Consider the following 26,831-nt stretch of genomic DNA (forward strand, 5'->3'; position numbering starts at 1 on the left):
GCAAGGCCTCGGAGTTGATAGCTTTCATTTTTCCAGGGTCCTTTCCTATGGTGAGTCCCAACCTTCGGGCTTCTTGATCGGCGATGAAGTTATGAGTCACTCTTGAGTCTATCAAAGTGCTCTTGCTCGGTCGAGAGTTTATTTTCGCATCTACAAACATGAGCCCTTTCTCTATTATCTCTTTCGGTTCGACCTTCCGTTGAAGGGCTGACAAGACTTTGAGCGCGCCCATTCGGGGGTTGTCTTGATCTTCCTTCTTATCTAGCATAGTCTCGACTCTTGTGTCGTTGCTCTCTAGGATGGACACTTGGAGTGCAGTGACAGAGGCCCGATGAGGACAGTAGGACACTTTGTGGGGGTCTTTACACAATGTGCATTGTATAGGTATGGTCGGGTGGTTCCTTTGAGGGTAAGGTCCTCGAGATGTCCCCGCTTGGTTGTTTTGAGGAGGTCTATCTGTCCACCCGCTTGGTCTATCGTTACCTTCGTTTGGCCTGTTGGGGCTTCCATTTCGGTGACATAGCGGTTTATATGTTTTGCCCCCAGTGTTTAAGGCCTGTGTTGTTTTTCTTTGGTAACTCGCCTCATTCCCATAGTCTAGGAGTCTCTCGGTGCTAGGTCTTGGACCTTTTTCTCGTGTATTTTTGTTTTGGCCTACGGTTGTAACCCATTTATAAAGAAGAACACCTTGTTCTTCTCTGATGTGCCCCTAATATCTAGCATCAGGGTCGAAAATTGTCTGACATAGTTCCTTATGCTTCCAGTTTGCTTTAGGGGGCTATTAGTTTTTCCATTCCTAGATGGTCTACGTTTTCAGGGAGGAATTGGTCCCTCAACTCTCTCTTGAGGTCTTCCCACAAGTCTATGGTGTACAATCCATTCTCGATGTCTTGTACCTTCAAACGCCACCAAAGTTTGGCGTCGTCTATGAGATACATCGAGGCTACTGTCACCTTCATGTCGTTGGTACAAGTCGGTGTGGCTTTAAAGTACTGTTCGACATAAAAGATGAAGTTCTCCAACTCTTTGGCATCCCGGTTCCCTTTAAAAGGTCTAGGTTCGAGAAACTTCAGTTTATTGGATCCTGTATTAGTTTGCCCAGCCGAGACGTTCTTCACGACTTTCATGGTCACCTCGATTTGGGTGCTCATGGCGGACAATTTTCTTGCATGTCATGGATCATTGTTCTGAATTCGTCAGCTAATCCATTGAACAAACTCATCATTGTATTTTATAGCAGGTCGAACTCTTCGCCACGTCCCTCCTTGTGTGCGACAGAGCTATCGGGGCTACCAGACGGTCTTGGGCTACTCGTAGGAGCAACCTTTTCTTCGAGTGAGGTCACTCGAAACACCAGTTTTGCGATTGGCAACCCATTTAGGCGGTTACCCAACTTTTTCACTCAATTCTTTCACCCGTGCTTCCAAGAAGTGGATGGTGTCAGGGACTTCTTTGAGGAACAACATTTCCTCCTCTATTAAGGTAAGTTGGTCAGCTTGTGCTTTGGGTGTCAACTTTGTCGTCGACATGTTCTCGGTCTTTGCTATTTCACGGAGCTTACAAAGCTCTGGTACCACTTGTCATAATCGCACTTTTAATGGCAGCAGACTTGCGATTGTGCGACACTCACTTTCCAATGACAAGTAAGATAAGCCAATTCGTTCTTGCGTCGCCTACGGCCAAGCGACATATGCTCGAGCCTATGGCCTCAGTTTTAAGAGAAGGTTTTAGTAAGCGAGGGCAGAGAGAGATTTTTTAAAGAGAGATTTTTGAAAGAGACGTTATATAAGCAAGCAAGAGAGAAATAACAACGGCTTACAGTATATAACCTTGGGTAGGGAGAAGTTGACAACTAGTCGTATCCCCCTATAGTACATTCTGAGGCATTTCATGTTTGATAGGCCTAGACATGATATTTCTGAAACGTCATACTTCCTAGAAATATAAAAGTAAAACACTAGAATATGAAAAGACATAAGGGGTTGGGCTTGTCATGGGCATGCGGGCATGGGCAACACGCCTTGGACATGCGGTACCATCCTGTTCATCAGCAAGGGAGGCGAAGCACCGCAAGCTGACCGACGTCTACTTCATCCTGAGGCTAAAGGCTAACCTTGTGAGCCTGGGTCAACTCGATCAGGCCGGTTACTCACGCAAGTTCGGCGCAAGTCAAACCGTCTTTACATCCTGGAATTTGAGATAGAGCAACCTGTCAGCCTCTCAGCCAAGACCGAAGAGGTATCTTGGAGGTGGAGGTAGAGGTAATCAATGATGGCATAACTGCTCCTCTAGTGAGCATCTAACCCGAGGAAGAGCTCCAGCTGGGCGTAGCAAAGGCACAAGCTGGGGAGCCAATTCAAATGAAGGAGGAGCGAGTGTTCGCTCAGATCGGCGAGAGGGACGAGCAACATGAGCACCGGCGATGGGTCCAAGACATAGGGGCAACAAACCATATGACTAGAGGGCTAGATCTGCGTTCTCCGAGCTCGACTCAGGAATTTGCGGGACGGTGAAATTCAGCGCGGCTCTGTCGTTGAGATCGAAGGGCGCGGTACCATCTTGTTCATCAGCAAGGGAGGCGAGCACCGCAAGCTAACCGACGTCTACTTCATCCCAAGAATCAAGGCTAACCTTGTGAGCCTAGGTCAACTCGATGAGGCCGGCTGCTTCATTTCCATCGACGACGTCTGCTCACGCAAGTTAAGCGCATATCAAACCGTCTTTACATCTTGGAATTGGAGATAGAGCAACCTGTCAGCCTCTCGGCCAAGACCGAAGAGGTATCTTTGAGGTGGCACGCAAGGTATGGGCACTTAAACTTTCCTGGTACGGGCACTTAAACTTTCTTGGTACGGGCACTTAAACTTTTCTGCTCTAGAAAAACTACAGAAGGAGGAGATGGTGCACGGTTTGCTGGCAATCAAAGGCGTGAACAAGTCGTGCGACGAGTGCCTCATCGGCAAATAGAGGTGTACCCCCTTTCCATCTCGGACATCCTACCGCGCTGATGAGCCGTTGGAGCTTGTACACAGCGATATCTGTGGGCCCATCAAGCTGGCGACCCTAGGCGGTAAGACCCTCATCCTCCTGTTGGTCGATGACAAAAGCCGCTTCATGTGGCTGATCCTGCTACAAGCGAAAAGTGAGGCAGCAGAGGCGGTTAAGCGCATTCAAGCGCAAGCGGAGGCCGAATGCGGGAAGAAGATGCGAGTGTTGCGCATAGACTGAGGCGGAGAATTCACCTCAACAAGTTTCGGTAAGTACTGTGATGAGTTCGGTATACAACGGCAACTAACGGCGTCCTACTCCCCCCAGCAGAACGGAGTGGTGGAATGCAAAAATCAGACCATCGTCGGGACAGCAAGGTCTTTGATGATGACGGCCGGGATGCCTGGGAGATTTTGGGGAGAGGCGGTAATGATGGCCGTCTATCTCCTCAATCGGTCACCAACCTGACGCCTCGACGAGAAGACGTCATATGAGGCCTGGTACAACAAAAAGCTAGCGGTACATCATTTTCGAGTGTTTGACTGCGTCGCATACATGAAGGTAGCGCGTCCCCACCTCGCCAAGCTCGATCCTAGGGGCCTGAAGGTCGTCTTCATCGGCTATGAATCCAGGAGCAAGGCATACAGACTCTATGATCCTGCAGGGGGGCGAGCTCACGTGTCTTGCGATGTCATCTTCGACGAAAGAAACTTCTGGCAATAGAATGATGTGATCGAGGTAGACTAGAACCCAAATCAATTCACGGTAGAGTACCTCATCACCAAGCCAGGAGAAGAAGGAGCGCAGCATCGAGAACTGTCACCAACATCAGCAGCTGCAACTCCTGAACCAGTGGAGTTTGCAACACCACGGACTGCAGATTCAACGCTGGATGTCGATCACGATGATGATCTGGTGGCCAAGTATCGGAGGATGGACGACCTAGTGGGAGGAGGTGAACCACCTGGACTGGCAACGCGCGAGCTCGAAGAAGTGACCGAACTACATGCTATCAGCGCAGATGAACCGAACACCTTCGCCAAAGCAGAAAGAAACCCATGTTGTTTGAAGGCAATGCAGGAGGAGATGACATCTATCACCAAGAACCAAACGTAGAGTTTGGAGGATATGCCGCCGGGACACCGAGCCATAGGGCTCAAATGGGTCTTCAAACTGAAGCGCATCGAAAAGGGAGAGGTTTTGAAGCACAAGGCCCGTCTGGTGGCAAAGGGCAACATCCAGAAGCAAGGAGTGGACTTTGAAGAGGTATTTGCGCCGGTGACAAGGTTAGAATTTGTCCGCCTTCTGCTGGTAATCGCGGCACATTGCTCTTGGGAGGTCCACCACATGGACGTGAAGTCCGCTTTCCTTAACGGTGAGCTGAAGGAGACCATCGACGTCCAACAACCACCTGACTTCCTAGACAACGACAACCCGGGTAAGGTATTGCGCCTGCACAAGGTACTCTACGGGCTTCGACAAGCACCACGAGCTTGGAACGCGAAGCTCGATAGTATCCTACTGTCACTGAAGTTCAAGTGTTGTGCCTCTGAGCATGGCATGTACACGCACGACCACGGCGAGCAGCGACTGATTTTGGGAGTGTACGTCGACGACCTCATAATAACTGGAGGCGACATGGAAGTCCTCGGAAGGTTCAAGAGGAAGATGTCAAAGAACTTCAAGATGAGCGATCTCGGCATACTCAGCTACTACCTCGGCATCGAAGTGCAACAGAGTACTACCGGCATCACCATCTGCCAAAATGCGTACGCAAAGAAGCTGCTGGACACAACTGGGCTTGCGGACAGTAACCCTACAAGGATGCCGATGGAGGCTCGGCTCCAACTAAGGAAGGCTGGCACTACGACGACAGTCGATGCCACCAATTACCACAACATTGTCGGGAGCCTGCACTATCTAGTAAACACACGCCCTGACCTTACTTACTCAGTTGGATATGTGAGTAGATTTATGGAAGCACCTCGAGAGGAGCATCTTGTGGCTGCCAAGCGCATCCTGCGTTATGTGGCTGGGGTGTGAGATACAGCGCAGCGTAGGAAAAGGAAAGATGAAGCTTGAGCTGGTCGGCTACAGTGATAGTGACATAGCCGGTGACGTTGATGATCGTAAGAGCACCAGCGGGATGATCTACTTCCTCTCAGGCGGCGCGATCTGCTGGCAATCAACAAAACAAAAGGTAGTTGCTTTGTCTTCCTGCGAAGCAGAATACATCGCCACTTCGACGGCGGCAACACAGGGTGTCTGGCTTGCGCGATTAATGGAAGAACTCATCGGAAGAGAAAGCGATCCACCAATGCTATACGTGGACAACAAAGCTACGATTTTCTTGATCAAAAATCCAGTTCTGCACGACCGGAGCAAACACATAGAAATGAGATTCCACTACATGTGAGAATGTGCAGATCAATGGCTCATCAAGATTGATTTCATCCGAACAGAGGAACAACTTGAAGACATTTTCACCAAGTCCCTGGTGCGGATAAAATTTGAGGCACTACGCTCAAAGATCGGAGTTCAAATAATAAGGTAGATATACCACAGCTTTTAGGAGTTTGTTAAATAAAAGCTATGGTTTCCTTAGATTGTTAAATAAAAGATGGAACCAACAAAGAAAATGGACGGTAATTCCATTCCAAAACCAACAAAGATAGAACCAACCAAGAAAAAGTAGAGTAATTTCATATACTTAAAAAGAAATTTAAAATATATTTAACAAAAATTAAATAAAAAAACTATAAAAAAAAATTATATTATAAAAGAAACTAAAGAAAATAATGTATTGGGATATTAATTTTTTTTTAATATACTCAAAAAGAAATTTAAAATTTATTTAAAAAATATAATAAAAAAGAAACTAAAAATAATAAAATATTATAAAAAAAAGCTAAACAAAATAATAGTAATAATAATAAAAGTATAAGAAATACATATATATATATATATAGAGGTATGATTGAAATAGAAAATTTAAATTAAAAAGTTATAAATAAATTTAATATAGTTTACTTATCCAACTTTCAATGTCACCTATCTATCTATATTAATTATTATAATAGAAACATACAAAAATTTCATTTAAAATCTTTCTTGGATGATAATAAATATTAAAACTAATTAATCATAAATTTATATCAATTTATATTAATTCATCAAAATAAAAAAAATTAAAAAAAAAAAACAAAAGAATTTAAACCTCCCTTAAGAATTAGAAACTTTCTCTTATATAATTTATTTCTTTTTAAATTTGTCTAACTTACAAAGTATTATATCATATAAATTTATCGACGACATTTATATTTACTAAGAGTGACTAACTAAATTAAAAAAAAAAAAAAAAACTATTTTAGTCTTTTATATGCAGCACACTGTATATAAATTTTATAGTTTATAAAAAAAATAATGTCAACTCCTCAAATTTTATAGATGACTATTTGTAAATAAATGATTTAATTCCACTATACCATTTTTTTAAAACGGAAGTAATAATTAAATATTAAAAATTCACGTAACTATATTTGTAAATAAAAGATTTCCACTAGAGTGATTTAAAGCCTTTCTCCCTTCATATCTCCCGAAATCATGATTGTTTTTAAATTTATCACATATAGCTTTGCCGAGTGTAGTCTCTGCCATCCATTCCACAAATCCTTGTAACACCATCAGCTGTTAGGAAAGTTCGAAACTTGTATTTTAATAATCAACTTCAACTGCGAAATTCACTACATGCAACATTGCATTGCAATATGATATGGCAGAGACTTCTTGTGCGAAGGATTTGATAACATCCCTATGCCATTATCAACATCATACATAACAAAATAATATATATGAAAAGAAGCATAGTTTACTCAAAACAACACAAGAAACCAATAGCTCACTCACCCGCTTGACAATTCCTCTGAGTTATCAAAATCTGTATATATTACCCTTGGCCCCTTAACATCATTTTCGGATATCCCATGGACCTCAGTGAGATGGACACCACAGCTTCTTATAGTTATATTATCCTCACAATGTTTCACAACTTCAAACGAGACTATAACATCATTCCAATCATTCGCCACTGAGGAGCTACTAAATGTTGGAGAAGAAGTTGTTACTAACCACCTATGTTGATGATGGAAATTTGGTCATAAAAGAATTTTGGATTCTGTAGCCCATGAATATGTTACATGAAATTAAGGCTTCCCCTTGATATGAATCTCCATCCACTCTAAATTTAACATAGGTAGCCAAAGTTCTTTCTATATTGTGATCACGTAGAAAGCTAACCTTTATTGAATTTGTATAGTTTGGTGGCTAAATCATTATGGAAAGTTTTTGTCCACTAGAAGAATCACTCTAGGAAAGTTACCCAGTGTAATGTCCTATGACATAAGAATTAACATGCATGAAAATATTAACGAGAGAGAAAAATACAATATGAACAAAGAGAAATGAAATGAGAAGAGATGAACCTGCTTGCTTGATATTATATCCAAAACGTTGTCTAGACTTCTAACCAACGATTCACAACCACTGACATCCATTTTTTTCATGCTGAGAAAGGTTTAGAATTTGACGAAGAAACTTGCAATTCCTCAAGGACATAAACTTATGAAGACATGAGGGTAGAGTACAAATTTGTTTCTGGACAAGACTATGCTATTTAATAAAGGGTTGGCATCACATACAATTTTCAAGAAATCTATGTTGCCATATGGAACCTCCAACAAAGTCAACACGGTTTTGGGTAAGTTTCCATGACTTGAAGAAGAGAATAATATGGATGGGTGAGTCCCATCTATGGAGATTCCACAAGGACATGAACTTATGGATACATGAGAGTAAATATGCATCGATATGTTGCAACATTGAAGATTCAACAAAATCAACTGGGAAACATAAGGTTTTTCAGTAAGTTTCCATAATTTGAAGAAGAGCATATTGGATGGATTGGTGAGTTCCATTTACTGGGGAGCATTTCAAATGTAGAACAGCCACTAAGATGAAGTTCTTTAAGATTATGTAACAAATAAATAGTGGTAGGAGTGGAGATGAGGTTCGTACAACCGTCAAGGTTTAAGACTTTGAGCCTATAAACGTTTCCAATTGATGAGGTAGCTTCTTTATGTCGATAGAATCCAAATACAACGACACTAAAAATTTCATGTTTTCAGCAATTTTTAGAAACATTTTGAGATTAGATCTGCTTGAGAGTTCAAGATATTTAAGAGATTTTAACTTGAAGTAGCTTGGAAGCTTTTCAAGCTTAGTGCACCTTGTTATTTTTAATCGTAATAAGTGAAAGATTCTCGAGGACTAAAATTTCAAAACTTGGATTGAAATAGTATTATTAACGTAGTCAACTTTTTATCCCACTAGAAAACAAGAAATATCAAGGAAAATCTCCTTTACTTTTTCTTCAAGCCCATAAAAAACTCTGCTTGGTCTCTTAGGAAAGAAACCAAAACACCAAGAGCAAAAGGAAGACCTTTACAATAACTTGTAGCACATTTTAAAAGGTCTAAGTAATTACTTGGTGGATGATTTTTCTTAAAAGCATGCTAACTAAAAAGTTCAAGTGTGTCGTCATCATACTGCTCATGAAATTCATGGATGGAACGTAAATGGTTGCTTCTTGTTGTCATAATGATTACACTACCAAGGCCAAACCGATCATGTCCACCAACCAATGCTTCTAGTTGCTCAAGCTTATTCACATCGTCAAGAATTATAAGAACTTTCTTTGAATGTAAGTCTATTCCTTATGATGTTGATTCCTCAGTCAAGATTACTAAAATCTTCAAATCTTCCTTTAAGATCTCATGGAGTAGGATTTCCTGGAGTTGAACAAGGACATTTTTGAAGCTTCCCTAACATTCGATTGAAAGCACCAAGCTTCAAATTGGTGAGCAATTTTGTTGTATAAAGCTTTGGCCAAAGTCGTCTTACCAATGCCTCCAATCCCATAATCCCATATATCGATGAATGGTTGAGTCTATAATATTATTTATATTTCTTATTAGTTTTGGAGTTATCTAACAATTATTTTTATAAGATACATTATAAGAATCAAGAAGAATCACAACAAACAGGCAAATAGATTTGAGTATTAAAGATTTATATCACATTAGCCATGAAATCAATCAACCATATTAACCAAAAATGTGTATTTCTTTATAAAATAATTTGTACATTTAATCTTTTCAAGACCAAATATAAAAGTTTTTTTTTTTTTTTTTTTTTGTAGGAGAATCCAATTCAGAAAAGCTAATCCATGGAATGGGCGGGACAGCTTCTACACTTGAAATGTTCCGCCAAACGGGGAAATCTCAAGCTAATTGTGCTCTTCAATGGCAGACATGCATCCATATTTCCCATCTTGATCTTCCCTCTCAACTCCCCAGCTATTTCACGACACACCTGATTCACGGCGTTCACAAAATTCTTTACTATCACAAAAAGCCCTAACGAATTTTCTCTATCCCTTGTTTCATAGTACTCATTTGTCTTCTTCAATTCATCCAACACTCTTTTGTTCTCTTCTTGCTATCTCAACTTCTTCCGTTGCGGATTTCACAAATTCTAACATCTTTCTCTTGTATTCACCACCGCCTTCAATCGATAGAAGGTTTTGTATCTCTGAGATTTTGCTTAATAGATTAGGGCAAGTGATAGTGAAGGTTTCGTAGTCGATTGTGGACGCTTTCTTGACGTTAGAGAGCTCTAAGGTGAGTGATTCCATAGCTGATAATCCAAGTATTATGTATTCGATTTCTATTTCCTTTTCCGATTTGAGATTCTTTGAATTTGTGTTTGAGAATTGTTTTTTCCCTTCGAATTTTATGACTTCTTTGACAATGAAATGAAGCAATGTGGTTTTTCTATCTGTGCTTTTTACATCTGAAAGTCTTAAGAGTAAATTGAGATGGAAAGCTTTTGCATTACCTCTCGTTGTTCCTGAATTCAATCGGTTTCCAACTTTGAGAGTTGCTTCCAAGAGTTTAGTAAATAACCCTTTATTCATTAGTTCTTCGCAACCCCTACTAAGTGTTTGGGAAAAGTCCTTGAGTCGATTAAGCTCTGATTTGAAGCTTGATCTGAAAAACATGGCGTTTAGACGATTGAAGGCTGTCGGAAAATCTTTGAGAAGATGGAAAATGAAGGATTCTACATCGTCAAGCCTTAATGGATCACCATCAAATTCGAGGATTTGAGATTGTTGTTCTTTGGTTGGAGTGATCTTGACAAGCTTCTCGAGTGTGTCTGAATCGAGGTCATGTCCCTCCGCGAGAGCATCGAGAAGTTCTTGCCGAGTTATGGTGAGGGATTTAAGAATTATTGCAATGTTTCTTGCCCTTCGAGAATGGAGATTAGCACTCGTCCGCCATTGTTGAGACCTCTTAGCTTTGTTGGCTGTTTCTTGTTTGTGGCAACATACTCGAACAAAGCTTCCATAAGGTTGACATTAAAGCTGAACAAGAAAGATCAAACCGTAGTGAAAAACTCAAAGAAGAGAGCCAAATTGAATTATGATGATGGGTTATACCTGAAAGAACCTCCATCGATGTTGTCCCACACGGTAGGATGATCTACATTGGTATTGATCTTATCCCAATGTAATGGATTTAGTCTAGGCTGATCATTGCCGGATAAAGATGGCCCTGGATTGGCAACTGCCGTTGATGGTGGCCGTAGGGGCATTGATGGAGGAGGAGGAGGAACTTTGATTGAAGAAATTTGATGGAGCAAAGGAGTAAAAAAAATAATATTTATAGGGTAAAATTCGATGGAGCAAAGGAGTAAAAAAAATTTGATTGAAGAAATTGAAGAAATTTGGCGGTAGGGGCTCCTTCTTTCTTTACCCAACCCTATATTTATGGTAGATTAGGCCATATTTAGCGAATAAAAAATAATAAAGAATTCAAATAAAGAATTCATCCGTTTCTTTACAGTGAATTCATGGTTTCTTTATAGTCAACATAGTTATTTAAAAGCTAAATTAATAATTCAAAAAAAAAGAAATCGAGAACATTCTCTTTATTCTTACTTAATAATACTATTAAACTACAAAAGAAAAATAAAATGTTAAAAATTTCTTGTTAATAATTTTCAAACTTTTTAACCACTACCAATTTCCTTTTTGTTGGTGACTACTATTAGGGTACCACTTGTACTCTATAACAGATGAAGGAAAAAAAAGACTCATTTGCTCCTCTGTTGACTCGGACCGATTTCCAGTCTTAAAGGTTGTTTCTACCGCTGCAATCCATATTTGGGCTTCTATGGGGTCTACTAAGGAACCACACTAGAGTATGGAAGACCTATTGGGAGGAGGTGAACTACCTGAACTTGCGGCGCGCGAGCTTGAAGAAGAGGTGGCCAAGCTGCATGCCATCAGCGCGAATGAACCGAACACCTTCGCCGAAGCAGAAAAGAACTCATGCTGGCTGAAGGTAATGCAGGAAGAGATGACGTCCATCACTGGGAACAAGACGTGGAGTCTAAAGGACATGTCGCCGGGACACCGAGCCATAGGGTTCAAATGGGTCTTTTAACTAAAGCGTAACGAAAAAGGAGAAGTTGTGAAGCACAAGGCCCGTCTGGTGGCGAAGGGCTATGTCCAGAAGCAAGGAGCGGACTTCGAAGAGGTATTCGCGCCGGTGGCAGGGTTGGAATCTGTGGCCTATTGCTGGCGATCGCGGCACATCATTCCTGGGAGGTCCACCACATGGATGTGAAGTCCGCTTTCCTCAACAGAGAGCTGAAGGAGACCGTCTACGTCCGACAACCACCTATCTTCTTGGACAACCACAACTCCGACAAGGTACTGCGCCTGCAGAAGGCACTCTACGGGCTTCGACAAGCACCACGAGCCTAGAATGCGAAGCTCAACAGTACCCTTCTGTCGCTGAAGTTCAAGCGATATGCCTCTGAGCATGGCATGTACATGCAAGGCCACGACAAACAGCGGTTGATCGTGGGAGTGTACGTTGACGCCCTCATAATCAGTGGAGGAGACATGAAGTTCTTGGGAGATTCAAGAGGGAGATATCAAAGAACTTCAAGATGAGTGATCTCAGCGTGCTCAGTTACTACATCGGCATCTAAGTGCAACAGAGTACTGCAGGCATCACCTTCTGTCAAGGTGCATATGCAAAGAAGCTGCTGGACACAGCTGGGCTAGCACACAGTAACCCTACAAGGACACCAATGGAGGCCCGACTCCAACTAAGGAAGGTCGGCACTACAACGATAATTGACTCCACCCATTACCGCAGCATTGTCGAGAGCCTGCGCTATCTGGTAAACACATGCCCTCACCTTGCTTATTTCGTTGGATACATGAGTAGGTTTATGGAAGCACCTAGGGAGGAGCATCTTGTGGCTGTCAAGCGCATCTGTGCTATGTGGTTAGAACCAGAGGCTGGGGTGTGAGATACTGCGCAGAGAGAGGAAAAGAGAAGCTTAAGCTGGTTGGCTATAGTAATAGTGACATGGTCGGTGACGTTGATGATCGTAAGAGCACTAGCGGGATGATTTACTTCCTCTCAGGCACCGCGATCTGCTGGCAATCAACTAAGCAAAAGGTAGTTGCTTTATCTTCTTGCAATGCAGAGTACATTGTCGCTTTGACGGCAGCAACACAGGGGGTCTAGCTTGTGCAACTGATGGAAGAACTCATCGAAAGAGAAGGCGATCCACCAATGTTATACGTGGACAACAAAGCTACGATCTCCCTGATCAAAAATCCAGTTTTGCACGACCGGAGCAAGCACATAGAAATTAGATTCCACTACATCCGGGAATGTGCAAATCGGGGGCTCATGAAGATTGATATCATCCAAACAGAGGAACAAATTTGAGACATCTTCACCAAATCTCAGGCGCGGTGAAATTTAAAGAACTTTGTTTGAAGATCGGAATTCAAACAATAAGGTAGATATACACATGATTTTAGTCCGTCGGATCCAAGTCGGACCTGATTCGAATCCAGCCCATTTGTAGAACCTGAAGCCAAAGTTTCCTCAACCCAGCCAATTCGCTCTGCAGCCGAACGCGTCCGCGGCCCATCTCGGGAACAGAAGCCCAGTAGCCAACACCTGTAGCCAACGACCTGGGAGCCAACCAAAACCCGCGACTCTGATCGACCTCGACCCGATGCCACCTGTACTACGTGGCGCGTCCTGCTACAGCCACATGGCACCCAGCGGCACAGACGCACCCTCGGCTTCACTCGGCGTAAAGGGCTCGCGGCGATGCTCCTCCGGCAGCTCCTTTGGCGGCTCCTAGGCTTATCTGGCTCAACTTTCAATTTTTGATCCAATTATCATCGTTCTAACCCTCTCGAACCTATTTTGGGCAGCGTTTAAGGTCATTGAGGCCATTTTAGAGCCATATTTCACATTATTAATTGGATTATTAAATAAAATGTGAAATACTAACAAAAGGTGACTAATGGTGAGATAGGAAGCCAACCCCGACAACCTTTAGAGAAGATCTCGAGGAACGGGAGCTTATGTTAATTAAATTAAGAAATGCTTCGGCTAAGACCAACTAAGTAAGTGACCTTATTACAGGATAGACTAGAAATTGTATGAGTTATGATGATGTATGAGTTGTATCGTATGATGCGGTATCCTAGTATATGTTGATGTTTGAGTATATGATGATGGATGAGTCTATGATGATGTATGAGTTATGATGATGTATGATTGTTAGTTCTGGAATTACTTTTTTTTTTTGTTCCAGAATTACCATCCATTTTCTTTGTTGGTTCTGGAATTACCATCCTCTTCTCATCCATTTTTTTTGTTCTAGAATTACAATCCCTTTTCTTTATTCTCGAATTACCATCCATTTTCTTCATGGGTTCTAGACTTACCCTCCATTTTCTCTCTATTCTAGAATTACCATCCAGACTTACCCTCCATTTTCTCTCTATTCTAGAATTACCATCCCTTCTCTTCTTTGGTTCTGGAATTACCATCCATTTTCTTTATTCTATAATTACCATCAATTTTCTCTATTCTACAATTACCATTCATTTTCTTTGTTGGTTATGGAATTACCATCATATCCCTTATCTTTGTTGGTTTTGGAATTACCATCTCATCTCTTTTCTATGTTGGTTCCTCTTTTTTGTTAGTTCTGGAATTACCATCATATCCCTTATCTTTGTTGGTTCTGAAATTACCATCTCATTCTTTTTCTTTGTTTGTTCTGGAAAAAGAACCGTCCATCCCTTTTCTTAGTTGGTTCCGGAAAGAGAACCATTACATTCTTTTTTCTTGGTTGGTTCTGGAATTACCTTTTCCCCATTTTCTTTGTTGGTTGTTTGCCAGCAACAGCCCCATCCCTTTTCCTTTGTTTGCCAGCAACAGCCCCATCTCTTCCTTTTTCTTTGTTGTGAAATTCCACCCTTGTTTGCCCCATCCCTTTTCTTGGTTCAGAAATTCCATTTGTTTGCCAACAACCGCCCAATCCCTTTTCTTGCCAACAGCAGCCCCAACCCATTTTCTTGGTTCTAGAATTCCAAGTGGTTTGCTAGCAACCGCCCCAATCCCTTTTCTTGCCAACAATAGTCCCATCCCTTCCCATCCAATTCCTTCGTTTGCCAACAACTGCCCCCTTTTCTTTTGTTTCCCAACAACAACAGCCCCATCCCTTCTCCACCCCTTTTCCTTTGTTTGCCAGTAACAACAACCTCATCTCTTTTCCTTTGTTTGCCATCCATTTTTCTTTGTTTGCCATCCCTTCCTCCTTTGTTTGCGAGCAAAAACATCCTCATCCCTTCCCCATCTCTTTTGCTTTGTTTGCTAGCAACAACAGCCCGAAGTACACAAACCGGGTCGACACTCATAAACGACCCTCAAGTGACAATGCAGCTCTCGAACGCTCCCCCACCTCGAGCTACAGTTAGCGAAGACCTGAAAAAGAAATGTAAAATGCGGTGAGTAAAAAAGTACTCGGTAAGCAGTCTACTTGTAGGCTGTCATCGCATCCAGTTCCTGGTAGGTTTCCACGGGCTTTTCTTTAGGCTCTTGGAAGTTTGGGCTTAACTCTATAGTTTGGCTGACCTCCTGGTGAGGCTTCCAACGGTGTCGTGGTGTAGTTGGTTATCACGTCAGTCTAACACACTGAAGGTCTCCAGTTCAAGTCTGGGCGACGCCATCTTTGCAATTTTTATTTTTATAATAATAATCTGGATTCATTTTGGACCTCTACGAGAAAGTTTAAGAGCCTTCGAGCTTGGTAAGCACGGGAACCGTGCCCTCGAACACACATTGATTCATTTTAAACCTCTACGTGAAAGTTTAAGAGCCTTGGAGCTTATAGGCCCGAGAACCGTGCCCTCGAACACACATTGAGCATGTAATTAATTGTTTGGACTTTTATTGAAGAAATACGTGTACTAATCAACAAGGACTAGGGTGGAATGATTGTGAGCACGTCATATGCTGGATTTAGCCAAGAAATTTATGTACTCAACTTAGTATCAGAGGTCTAGGTTGATTGGTCCAACAGACGATTTTTGCTAGACGAAGAGTCATTGAGTCTTTCGTTACGTAATTTTCGAGGCTTCAAATCTCGAGCCGTGACGAAAATAAAACTAAAAGTAAAATTAAATTAAACATTTAGATAATGCAATTTAAAATCAAACAACACCTCGACTAGAACAAATTTTATTTTTATAATAATAATCTGGATTCATTTTGGACCTCTACGAGAAAGTTTAAGAGCCTTCGAGCTTGGTAAGCCCGGGAACCGTGCCCTCGAACACACATTGATTAATTTTAGACCTCTACGTGAAAGTTTAAGAGCCTTGGAGCTTATAGGCCCGAGAACCGTGCTCTCGAACACACATTGAGCATGTAATTAATTGTTTGGACTTTTATTGAAGAAATACGTGTACGAATCAACAAGGACTAGGGTGGAATTATTGTGAGCACGTCATATGCTGGATTTAGCCAAGAAATTTATGAACTCAACTTTGTATCAGAGGTCTAGGTTGATTGGTCCAACAGACGGTTTTTGCTAAACGAAGAGTCATTGAGTCTTTCGTTACGTGATTTTCGAGGCTTCAAATCTCGAACCGTGACGAAAATAAAACTAAAAGTAAAATTAAATTAAACATTTAGATAATGCAATTTAAAATCAAACAACACCTCGACTAGAACAAATTGAAAGGCAACACAAACAAGTGTTGTTAAAATTTGTTACAAACGGAGAAAGAGTACGGGATACTGTTTCTAACGAAATATAAAAGACCCGAAGTACACAAACCGGGTCGACACTCATAAACGACCCTCAAGTGACAATGCAGCTCTCGAATGCTCCCCCACCTCGACCGACAATTAGCGAAGACCTGAAAAAGAAATGTAAAATGCGGTGAGTAAAAAAGTACTCGGTAAGCAGCCTACTTGTAGGTTGTCATCGCATCCAGTTCCTGGTAGGTTTCCACGGGCTTTTCTTTAGGCTCTAGGAAGTTTGGGCTTAACTCTATAGTTTGGCTGACCTCCTAGTGAGGCTTCCAACGGTGTCGTGGTGTAGTTGGTTATCACGTCAGTCTAACACACTGAAGGTCTCCAGTTCAAGTCTGGGCGACGCCATCTTTGCAATTTTTAGTTTTTATAATAATAATCTGGATTCATTTTGGGCCTCTACGAGAAAGTTTAAGAGCCTTCGAGCTTGGTAAGCCCGGGAACCGTGCCCTCGAACACACATTGATTCATTTTAGACCTCTACGTGAAAGTTTAAGAGCCTTGGAGCTTATAGGCCCGAGAACCGTGCCCTCGAACACACATTGAGCATGTAATTAATTGTTTGGACTTTTATTGAAGAAATACGTGGACGAATCAACAAGGACTAGGGTGGAATGATTGTGAGCACGTCATATGCTGGATTTAGCCAAGAAATTTATGAACTCAACTTTGTATCAGAGGTCTAGGTTTATTGGTCCAACATACGGTTTTTGCTAGACGAAGAGTCATTGAGTCTTTCGTTACGTGATTTTCGAGGCTTCAAATCTCGAACCGTGACGAAAATAAAACTAAAACTAAAATTAAATTAAACATTTAGATAATGCAATTTAAAATCAAACAACACCTCGACTAGAACAAATTGAAAGGCAACACAAACAAGTGTTGTTAAAATTTGTTACAAACGGAGAAAGAGTTCGGGATACTGTTTCTAACGAAATATAAAAGACCCGAAGTACACAAACCGGGTCGACACTCATAAACGACCCTCAAGTGACAATGCAGCTCGAGCTTATAGGCCCGAGAACCGTGCTCTCGAACACACATTGAGCATGTAATTAATTGTTTGGACTTTTATTGAAGAAATACGTGTACGAATCAACAAGGACTAGGGTGGAATTATTGTGAGCACGTCATATGCTGGATTTAGCCAAGAAATTTATGAACTCAACTTTGTATCAGAGGTCTAGGTTGATTGGTCCAACAGACGGTTTTTGCTAAACGAAGAGTCATTGAGTCTTTTGTTACGTGATTTTCGAGGCTTCAAATCTCGAACCGTGACGAAAATAAAACTAAAAGTAAAATTAAATTAAACATTTAATTAATGCAATTTAAAATCAAACAACACCTCGACTAGAACAAATTGAAAGGCAACACAAACAAGTGTTGTTAAAATTTGTTACAAACGAAGAAAGAGTACGGGATACTGTTTCTAACGAAATATAAAAGACCCGAAGTACACAAACCGGGTCGACATTCATAAACGACCCTCAAGTGACAATGCAGCTCTCGAACGCTCCCCCACCTTGACCGACAGTTAGCGAAGACCTGAAAAAGAAATGTAAAATGCGGTGAGTAAAAAAGTACTCGGTAAGCAGCCTACTTGTAGGCTGTCATCGCATCCAGTTCCTGGTAGGTTTCCACGGGCTTTTCTTTAGGCTCTAGGAAGTTTGGGCTTAACTCTATAGTTTGGCTGACCTCCTAGTGAGGCTCCCAACGGTGTCGTGGTGTAGTTGGTTATCACGTCAGTCTAACACACTGAAGGTCTCCAGTTCAAGTCTGGGCGACGCCATCTTTGCAATTTTTAGTTTTTATAATAATAATCTGGATTCATTTTGGGCCTCTACGAGAAAGTTTAAGAGCCTTCGAGCTTGGTAAGCCCGGGAACCGTGCCCTCGAACACACATTGATTCATTTTAGACCTCTACGTGAAAGTTTAAGAGCCTTGGAGCTTATAGGCCCGAGAACCGTGCCCTCGAACACACATTGAGCATGTAATTAATTGTTTGGACTTTTATTGAAGAAATACGTGGACGAATCAACAAGGACTAGGGTGGAATGATTGTGAGCACGTCATATGCTGGATTTAGCCAAGAAATTTATGAACTCAACTTTGTATCAGAGGTCTAGGTTTATTGGTCCAACATACGGTTTTTGCTAGACGAAGAGTCATTGAGTCTTTCGTTACGTGATTTTCGAGGCTTCAAATCTCGAACCGTGACGAAAATAAAACTAAAACTAAAATTAAATTAAACATTTAGATAATGCAATTTAAAATCAAACAACACCTCGACTAGAACAAATTGAAAGGCAACACAAACAAGTGTTGTTAAAATTTGTTACAAACGGAGAAAGAGTTCGCGATACTGTTTCTAACGAAATATAAAAGACCCGAAGTACACAAACCGGGTCGACACTCATAAACGACCCTCAAGTGACAATGCAGCTCGAGCTTATAGGCCCGAGAACCGTGCTCTCGAACACACATTGAGCATGTAATTAATTGTTTGGACTTTTATTGAAGAAATACGTGTACGAATCAACAAGGACTAGGGTGGAATTATTGTGAGCACGTCATATGCTGGATTTAGCCAAGAAATTTATGAACTCAACTTTGTATCAGAGGTCTAGGTTGATTGGTCCAACAGACGGTTTTTGCTAAACGAAGAGTCATTGAGTCTTTCGTTACGTGATTTTCGAGGCTTCAAATCTCGAACCGTGACGAAAATAAAACTAAAAGTAAAATTAAATTAAACATTTAATTAATGCAATTTAAAATCAAACAACACCTCGACTAGAATAAATTGAAAGGCAACACAAACAAGTGTTGTTAAAATTTGTTACAAACGAAGAAAGAGTACGGGATACTGTTTCTAACGAAATATAAAAGACCCGAAGTACACAAACCGGGTCGACATTCATAAACGACCCTCAAGTGACAATGCAGCTCTCGAACGCTCCCCCACCTTGACCGACAGTTAGCGAAGACCTGAAAAAGAAATGTAAAATGCGGTGAGTAAAAAAGTACTCGGTAAGCAGCCTACTTGTAGGTTGTCATCGCATCCAGTTCCTGGTAGGTTTCCACGGGCTTTTCTTTAGGCTCTAGGAAGTTTGGGCTTAACTCTATAGTTTGGCTGACCTCCTAGTGAGGCTCCCAACGGTGTCGTGGTGTAGTTGGTTATCACGTCAGTCTAACACACTGAAGGTCTCCAGTTCAGGTCTGGGCGACGCCATCTTTGCAATTTTTAGTTTTTATAATAATAATCTGGATTCATTTTGGGCCTCTACGAGAAAGTTTAAGAGCCTTCGAGCTTGGTAAGCCCGGGAACCGTGCCCTCGAACACACATTGATTCATTTTAGACCTCTACGTGAAAGTTTAAGAGCCTTGGAGCTTATAGGCCCGAGAACCGTGCCCTCGAACACACATTGAGCATGTAATTAATTGTTTGGACTTTTATTGAAGAAATACGTGGACGAATCAACAAGGACTAGGGTGGAATGATTGTGAGCACGTCATATGCTGGATTTAGCCAAGAAATTTATGAACTCAACTTTGTATCAGAGGTCTAGGTTTATTGGTCCAACATACGGTTTTTGCTAGACGAAGAGTCATTGAGTCTTTCGTTACGTGATTTTCGAGGCTTCAAATCTCGAACCGTGACGAAAATAAAACTAAAACTAAAATTAAATTAAACATTTAGATAATGCAATTTAAAATCAAACAACACCTCGACTAGAACAAATTGAAAGGCAACACAAACAAGTGTTGTTAAAATTTGTTACAAACGGAGAAAGAGTTTGGGATACTGTTTCTAACGAAATATAAAAGACCCGAAGTACACAAACCGGGTCGACACTCATAAACGACCCTCAAGTGACAATGCAGCTCGAGCTTATAGGCCCGAGAACCGTGCTCTCGAACACACATTGAGCATGTAATTAATTGTTTGGACTTTTATTGAAGAAATACGTGTACGAATCAACAAGGACTAGGGTGGAATTATTGTGAGCACGTCATATGCTGGATTTAGCCAAGAAATTTATGAACTCAACTTTGTATCAGAGGTCTAGGTTGATTGGTCCAACAGACGGTTTTTGCTAAACGAAGAGTCATTGAGTCTTTCGTTACGTGATTTTCGAGGCTTCAAATCTCGAACCGTGACGAAAATAAAACTAAAAGTAAAATTAAATTAAACATTTAATTAATGCAATTTAAAATCAAACAACACCTCGACTAGAATAAATTGAAAGGCAACACAAACAAGTGTTGTTAAAATTTGTTACAAACGAAGAAAGAGTACGGGATACTGTTTCTAACGAAATATAAAAGACCCGAAGTACACAAACCGGGTCGACATTCATAAACGACCCTCAAGTGACAATGCAGCTCTCGAACGCTCCCCCACCTTGACCGACAGTTAGCGAAGACCTGAAAAAGAAATGTAAAATGCGGTGAGTAAAAAAGTACTCGGTAAGCAGCCTACTTGTAGGCTGTCATCGCATCCAGTTCCTGGTAGGTTTCCACGGGCTTTTCTTTAGGCTCTAGGAAGTTTGGGCTTAACTCTATAGTTTGGCTGACCTCCTAGTGAGGCTCCCAACGGTGTCGTGGTGTAGTTGGTTATCACGTCAGTCTAACACACTGAAGGTCTCTAGTTCAAGTCTGGGCGACGCCATCTTTGCAATTTTTAGTTTTTATAATAATAATCTGGATTCATTTTGGGCCTCTACGAGAAAGTTTAAGAGCCTTCGAGCTTGGTAAGCCCGGGAACCGTGCCCTCGAACACACATTGATTCATTTTAGACCTCTACGTGAAAGTTTAAGAGCCTTGGAGCTTATAGGCCCGAGAACCGTGCCCTCGAACACACATTGAGCATGTAATTAATTGTTTGGACTTTTATTGAAGAAATACGTGGACGAATCAACAAGGACTAGGGTGGAATGATTGTGAGCACCTCATATGCTGGATTTAGCCAAGAAATTTATGAACTCAACTTTGTATCAGAGGTCTAGGTTTATTGGTCCAACATACGGTTTTTGCTAGACGAAGAGTCATTGAGTCTTTCGTTACGTGATTTTCGAGGCTTCAAATCTCGAACCGTGACGAAAATAAAACTAAAACTAAAATTAAATTAAACATTTAGATAATGCAATTTAAAATCAAACAACACCTCGACTAGAACAAATTGAAAGGCAACACAAACAAGTGTTGTTAAAATTTGTTACAAACGGAGAAAGAGTTCGGGATACTGTTTCTAACGAAATATAAAAGACCCGAAGTACACAAACCGGGTCGACACTCATAAACGACCCTCAAGTGACAATGCAGCTCGAGCTTATAGGCCCGAGAACCGTGCTCTCGAACACACATTGAGCATGTAATTAATTGTTTGGACTTTTATTGAAGAAATACGTGTACGAATCAACAAGGACTAGGGTGGAATTATTGTGAGCACGTCATATGCTGGATTTAGCCAAGAAATTTATGAACTCATCTTTGTATCAGAGGTCTAGGTTGATTGGTCCAACAGACGGTTTTTGCTAAACGAAGAGTCATTGAGTCTTTCGTTACGTGATTTTCGAGGCTTCAAATCTCGAACCGTGACGAAAATAAAACTAAAAGTAAAATTAAATTAAACATTTAATTAATGCAATTTAAAATCAAACAACACCTCGACTAGAACAAATTGAAAGGCAACACAAACAAGTGTTGTTAAAATTTGTTACAAACGAAGAAAGAGTACGGGATACTGTTTCTAACGAAATATAAAAGACCCGAAGTACACAAACCGGGTCGACACTCATAAACGACCCTCAAGTGACAATGCAGCTCTCGAACGCTCCCCCACCTTGACCGACAGTTAGCGAAGACCTGAAAAAGAAATGTAAAATGCGGTGAGTAAAAAAGTACTCGGTAAGCAGCCTACTTGTAGGTTGTCATCGCATCCAGTTCCTGGTATGTTTCCACGGGCTTTTCTTTAGGCTCTAGGAAGTTTGGGCTTAACTCTATAGTTTGGCTGACCTCCTAGTGAGGCTTCCAACGGTGTCGTGGTGTAGTTGGTTATCACGTCAGTCTAACACACTGAAGGTCTCCAGTTCAAGTCTGGGCGACGCCATCTTTGCAATTTTTAGTTTTTATAATAATAATCTGGATTCATTTTGGGCCTCTACGAGAAAGTTTAAGAGCCTTCGAGCTTGGTAATCCCGGGAACCGTGCCCTCGAACACACATTGATTCATTTTAGACCTCTACGTGAAAGTTTAAGAGCCTTGGAGCTTATAGGCCCGAGAACCGTGCCCTCGAACACACATTGAGCATGTAATTAATTGTTTGGACTTTTATTGAAGAAATACGTGGACGAATCAACAAGGACTAGGGTGGAATGATTGTGAGCACGTCATATGCTGGATTTAGCCAAGAAATTTATGAACTCAACTTTGTATGAGAGGTCTAGGTTTATTGGTCCAACATACGGTTTTTGCTAGACGAAGAGTCATTGAGTCTTTCGTTACGTGATTTTCGAGGCTTCAAATCTCGAACCGTGACGAAAATAAAACTAAAACTAAAATTAAATTAAACATTTAGATAATGCAATTTAAAATCAAACAACACCTCGACTAGAACAAATTGAAAGGCAACACAAACAAGTGTTGTTAAAATTTGTTACAAACGGAGAAAGAGTTCGGGATACTGTTTCTAACGAAATATAAAAGACCCGAAGTACACAAACCGGGTCGACACTCATAAACGACCCTCAAGTGACAATGCAGCTCGAGCTTATAGGCCCGAGAACCGTGCTCTCGAACACACATTGAGCATGTAATTAATTGTTTGGACTTTTATTGAAGAAATACGTGTACGAATCAACAAGGACTAGGGTGGAATTATTGTGAGCACGTCATATGCTGGATTTAGCCAAGAAATTTATGAACTCATCTTTGTATCAGAGGTCTAGGTTGATTGGTCCAACAGACGGTTTTTGCTAAACGAAGAGTCATTGAGTCTTTCGTTACGTGATTTTCGAGGCTTCAAATCTCGAACCGTGACGAAAATAAAACTAAAAGTAAAATTAAATTAAACATTTAATTAATGCAATTTAAAATCAAACAACACCTCGACTAGAACAAATTGAAAGGCAACACAAACAAGTGTTGTTAAAATTTGTTACAAACGAAGAAAGAGTACGGGATACTGTTTCTAACGAAATATAAAAGACCCGAAGTACACAAACCGGGTCGACACTCATAAACGACCCTCAAGTGACAATGCAGCTCGAGCTTATAGGCCCGAGAACCGTGCTCTCGAACACACATTGAGCATGTAATTAATTGTTTGGACTTTTATTGAAGAAATACGTGTACGAATCAACAAGGACTAGGGTGGAATTATTGTGAGCACGTCATATGCTGGATTTAGCCAAGAAATTTATGAACTCAACTTTGTATCAGAGGTCTAGGTTGATTGGTCCAACAGACGGTTTTTGCTAAACGAAGAGTCATTGAGTCTTTCGTTACGTGATTTTCGAGGCTTCAAATCTCGAACCGTGACGAAAATAAAACTAAAAGTAAAATTAAATTAAACATTTAATTAATGCAATTTAAAATCAAACAACACCTCGACTAGAATAAATTGAAAGGCAACACAAACAAGTGTTGTTAAAATTTGTTACAAACGAAGAAAGAGTACGGGATACTGTTTCTAACGAAATATAAAAGACCCGAAGTACACAAACCGGGTCGACATTCATAAACGACCCTCAAGTGACAATGCAGCTCTCGAACGCTCCCCCACCTTGACCGACAGTTAGCGAAGACCTGAAAAAGAAATGTAAAATGCGGTGAGTAAAAAAGTACTCGGTAAGCAGCCTACTTGTAGGCTGTCATCGCATCCAGTTCCTGGTAGGTTTCCACGGGCTTTTCTTTAGGCTCTAGGAAGTTTGGGCTTAACTCTATAGTTTGGCTGACCTCCTAGTGAGGCTTCCAACGGTGTCGTGGTGTAGTTGGTTATCACGTCAGTCTAACACACTGAAGGTCTCCAGTTCAAGTCTGGGCGACGCCATCTTTGCAATTTTTAGTTTTTATAATAATAATCTGGATTCATTTTGGGCCTCTACGAGAAAGTTTAAGAGCCTTCGAGCTTGGTAAGCCCGGGAACCGTGCCCTCGAACACACATTGATTCATTTTAGACCTCTACGTGAAAGTTTAAGAGCCTTGGAGCTTATAGGCCCGAGAACCGTGCCCTCGAACACACATTGAGCATGTAATTAATTGTTTGGACTTTTATTGAAGAAATACGTGGACGAATCAACAAGGACTAGGGTGGAATGATTGTGAGCACGTCATATGCTGGATTTAGCCAAGAAATTTATGAACTCAACTTTGTATCAGAGGTCTAGGTTTATTGGTCCAACATACGGTTTTTGCTAGACGAAGAGTCATTGAGTCTTTCGTTACGTGATTTTCGAGGCTTCAAATCTCGAACCGTGACGAAAATAAAACTAAAACTAAAATTAAATTAAACATTTAGATAATGCAATTTAAAATCAAACAACACCTCGACTAGAACAAATTGAAAGGCAACACAAACAAGTGTTGTTAAAATTTGTTACAAACGGAGAAAGAGTTCGGGATACTGTTTCTAACGAAATATAAAAGACCCGAAGTACACAAACCGGGTCGACACTCATAAACGATCCTCAAGTGACAATGCAGCTCTCAAACGGAGAAAGAGTTTGCAATTTTTAGTTATTTATTTATGAATTATTATTATTATTATTATTTTGACATATATTTTTTTTTTATATAATTATTTTTATTTGTTTATTTTTTTTATTTATTATTATTATTATTATTATTTGGCTATTACACTTAGTTTATTTTAATTCAACAATTAATTTAAATAATTAATTTCAAATCAAAATAATATTAAATGATTAAATAAACAATTTAATTAATATTTTACATTAAATAAAATGTCAATCCCAATGAATTCTGGCACATATTAATTATGAATCCCTATTCATAATTAAAATATTTAAATCTTATTTAAATATCTCCAATTCTCTCTTTTTGTTTAATTCATAATTAAAACAAAATGCGGTTAAATATATTGTATATATTTAGCTGTATACCCTAATTTGAATTCGAACACTTCAAACTCACTCGTCACATTGTTCTAAGGTTTAGTCCGATATGAGCTAGCAGGGGGACCTAATGGACCTATAGATCATGGGCTCCAACAATCCTAGATTAACCGGCTAAACTCATTAACCTTGTTAACCAACATTCGTTAACTACGAGGACACTCAACTATAGTCTAGTAGTTGCACTCCCCTCACTATAGATATATTTCTGTCCATTTGTTATAACCATGATTAGTAAGTCGTCCTTCACAGGTTGTTTGTAACTAGAGCTGGGTTAATTTACCATTTTACCCCTAAAGTTACTTCTTGGTCCTTAAGTCCCACTGATCCTCTAATGAACAATTGGTTTGTGGTCCAATCACTAAACCGAATCCCTCTCGAGCCAGTGAGAGGGTGGCTTATTGAGTCGGCGAACTCGGGCCACTCTCACTATCCCTCTACTATCCCTAAAAGCGGGTAGGAGTGAGTCCCCAACTATTCACCCAATCTTACCCCTGAAATGGGAGGCTTATTGAGTCGGCGAACTCGGGCCACTCTCACCCATGCAAATCTAAGGATAATTCCAAATAAACAGAAGTTCATAGTTAGCTCAGGATTAAGATTGAGTTACCTAGGTCATCGAATGAAAAAAATTAGTCTCAACAGTAAATGACATTATAAAGTGAGAGTGGATTTCTTCATGGTCCGATCTTATGCAATACTCATTGCATAGGATGCCCCCACTCACATGTCTCCACATGTACAATTTAGTGATCACATTGTTTATATTATATACAAAACTGGGCCGCATCCATAGTGTCCCCAGAATAAGGTACTCAGTCTTATCCCTGTACTATAGATAATTTTGACTTTATACTTGAACTTGATCCGCTCTTATGTCTCTACATATATTTCAAGTAATCATACTATAGCCATAGTGTTCTTAGTTTATTGAATTTATATTAATGATTGTAACATTCACTTTATTCAATAACAATCTTTACTGAATAAACATCAATAATAATTTTATTGAAAATAGAATATGTTTTTGTTTACAAACTATGAGTTTTAGAACATAAAACTCAACAAACTCCCACTTGGACTAAAACTCTAGTGGGGTTTTATAATGTTGAGTAGACAGAAAGATATAAGTATAAGGTTGCATCACATACCCATGCATTTTCTCCCACTTGCTCTAGATTACATAACTCATTGTCCTAGACTCACTAGGTGCCCTTCAAACACTTTAGCCGTGGGGGGCTTTGTAAATGGATCAACAATATTGTGCTCAGAAGCTATCTGTGTGACGATCACATTCCTCGTTGCACAATCTCCCTTATGAGATGATATTTGCGCTCAATATGTTTTCCTCGCTTATGGCTTCTTGGTTCTTTAGAATTTGCAATTGCTCCACTATTATCACAATAAAGAGTTATAGGCACATGCATATTTGG

General features: G+C 40.5%; 7 non-coding genes and 1 pseudogene across 7 annotated transcripts; 7 read left to right on the forward strand and 1 right to left on the reverse strand.

Moving 5' to 3' along the window:
* Window positions 1-6,702: 6,702 nt before the first annotated feature.
* Window positions 6,703-10,698, reverse strand: LOC147790316 (uncharacterized; annotated as a pseudogene).
* Window positions 10,699-15,094: 4,396 nt separating this feature from the next.
* On the forward strand, window positions 15,095-15,168 carry TRNAV-AAC (transfer RNA valine (anticodon AAC)). The gene has a single exon. It is a non-coding gene; the product is annotated as a tRNA-Val (tRNA).
* A 1,365-nt stretch (window positions 15,169-16,533) lies between these two features.
* Window positions 16,534-16,607, forward strand: TRNAV-AAC (transfer RNA valine (anticodon AAC)). Its single transcript has one exon. It is a non-coding gene; the product is annotated as a tRNA-Val (tRNA).
* A 1,367-nt stretch (window positions 16,608-17,974) lies between these two features.
* TRNAV-AAC (transfer RNA valine (anticodon AAC)) lies at window positions 17,975-18,048 on the forward strand. The gene has a single exon. It is a non-coding gene; the product is annotated as a tRNA-Val (tRNA).
* Window positions 18,049-19,415: 1,367 nt separating this feature from the next.
* Window positions 19,416-19,489, forward strand: TRNAV-AAC (transfer RNA valine (anticodon AAC)). Its single transcript has one exon. It is a non-coding gene; the product is annotated as a tRNA-Val (tRNA).
* A 1,367-nt stretch (window positions 19,490-20,856) lies between these two features.
* Window positions 20,857-20,930, forward strand: TRNAV-AAC (transfer RNA valine (anticodon AAC)). Its single transcript has one exon. It is a non-coding gene; the product is annotated as a tRNA-Val (tRNA).
* A 1,367-nt stretch (window positions 20,931-22,297) lies between these two features.
* Window positions 22,298-22,371, forward strand: TRNAV-AAC (transfer RNA valine (anticodon AAC)). The gene has a single exon. It is a non-coding gene; the product is annotated as a tRNA-Val (tRNA).
* A 1,868-nt stretch (window positions 22,372-24,239) lies between these two features.
* TRNAV-AAC (transfer RNA valine (anticodon AAC)) lies at window positions 24,240-24,313 on the forward strand. The gene has a single exon. It is a non-coding gene; the product is annotated as a tRNA-Val (tRNA).
* Window positions 24,314-26,831: the final 2,518 nt, after the last annotated feature.

Source organism: Cucurbita pepo, chromosome 11, assembly GCF_057944985.1.
Source record: "Cucurbita pepo subsp. pepo isolate OVF chromosome 11, ASM5794498v1, whole genome shotgun sequence".
Lineage (NCBI taxonomy): Eukaryota > Viridiplantae > Streptophyta > Magnoliopsida > Cucurbitales > Cucurbitaceae > Cucurbita > Cucurbita pepo.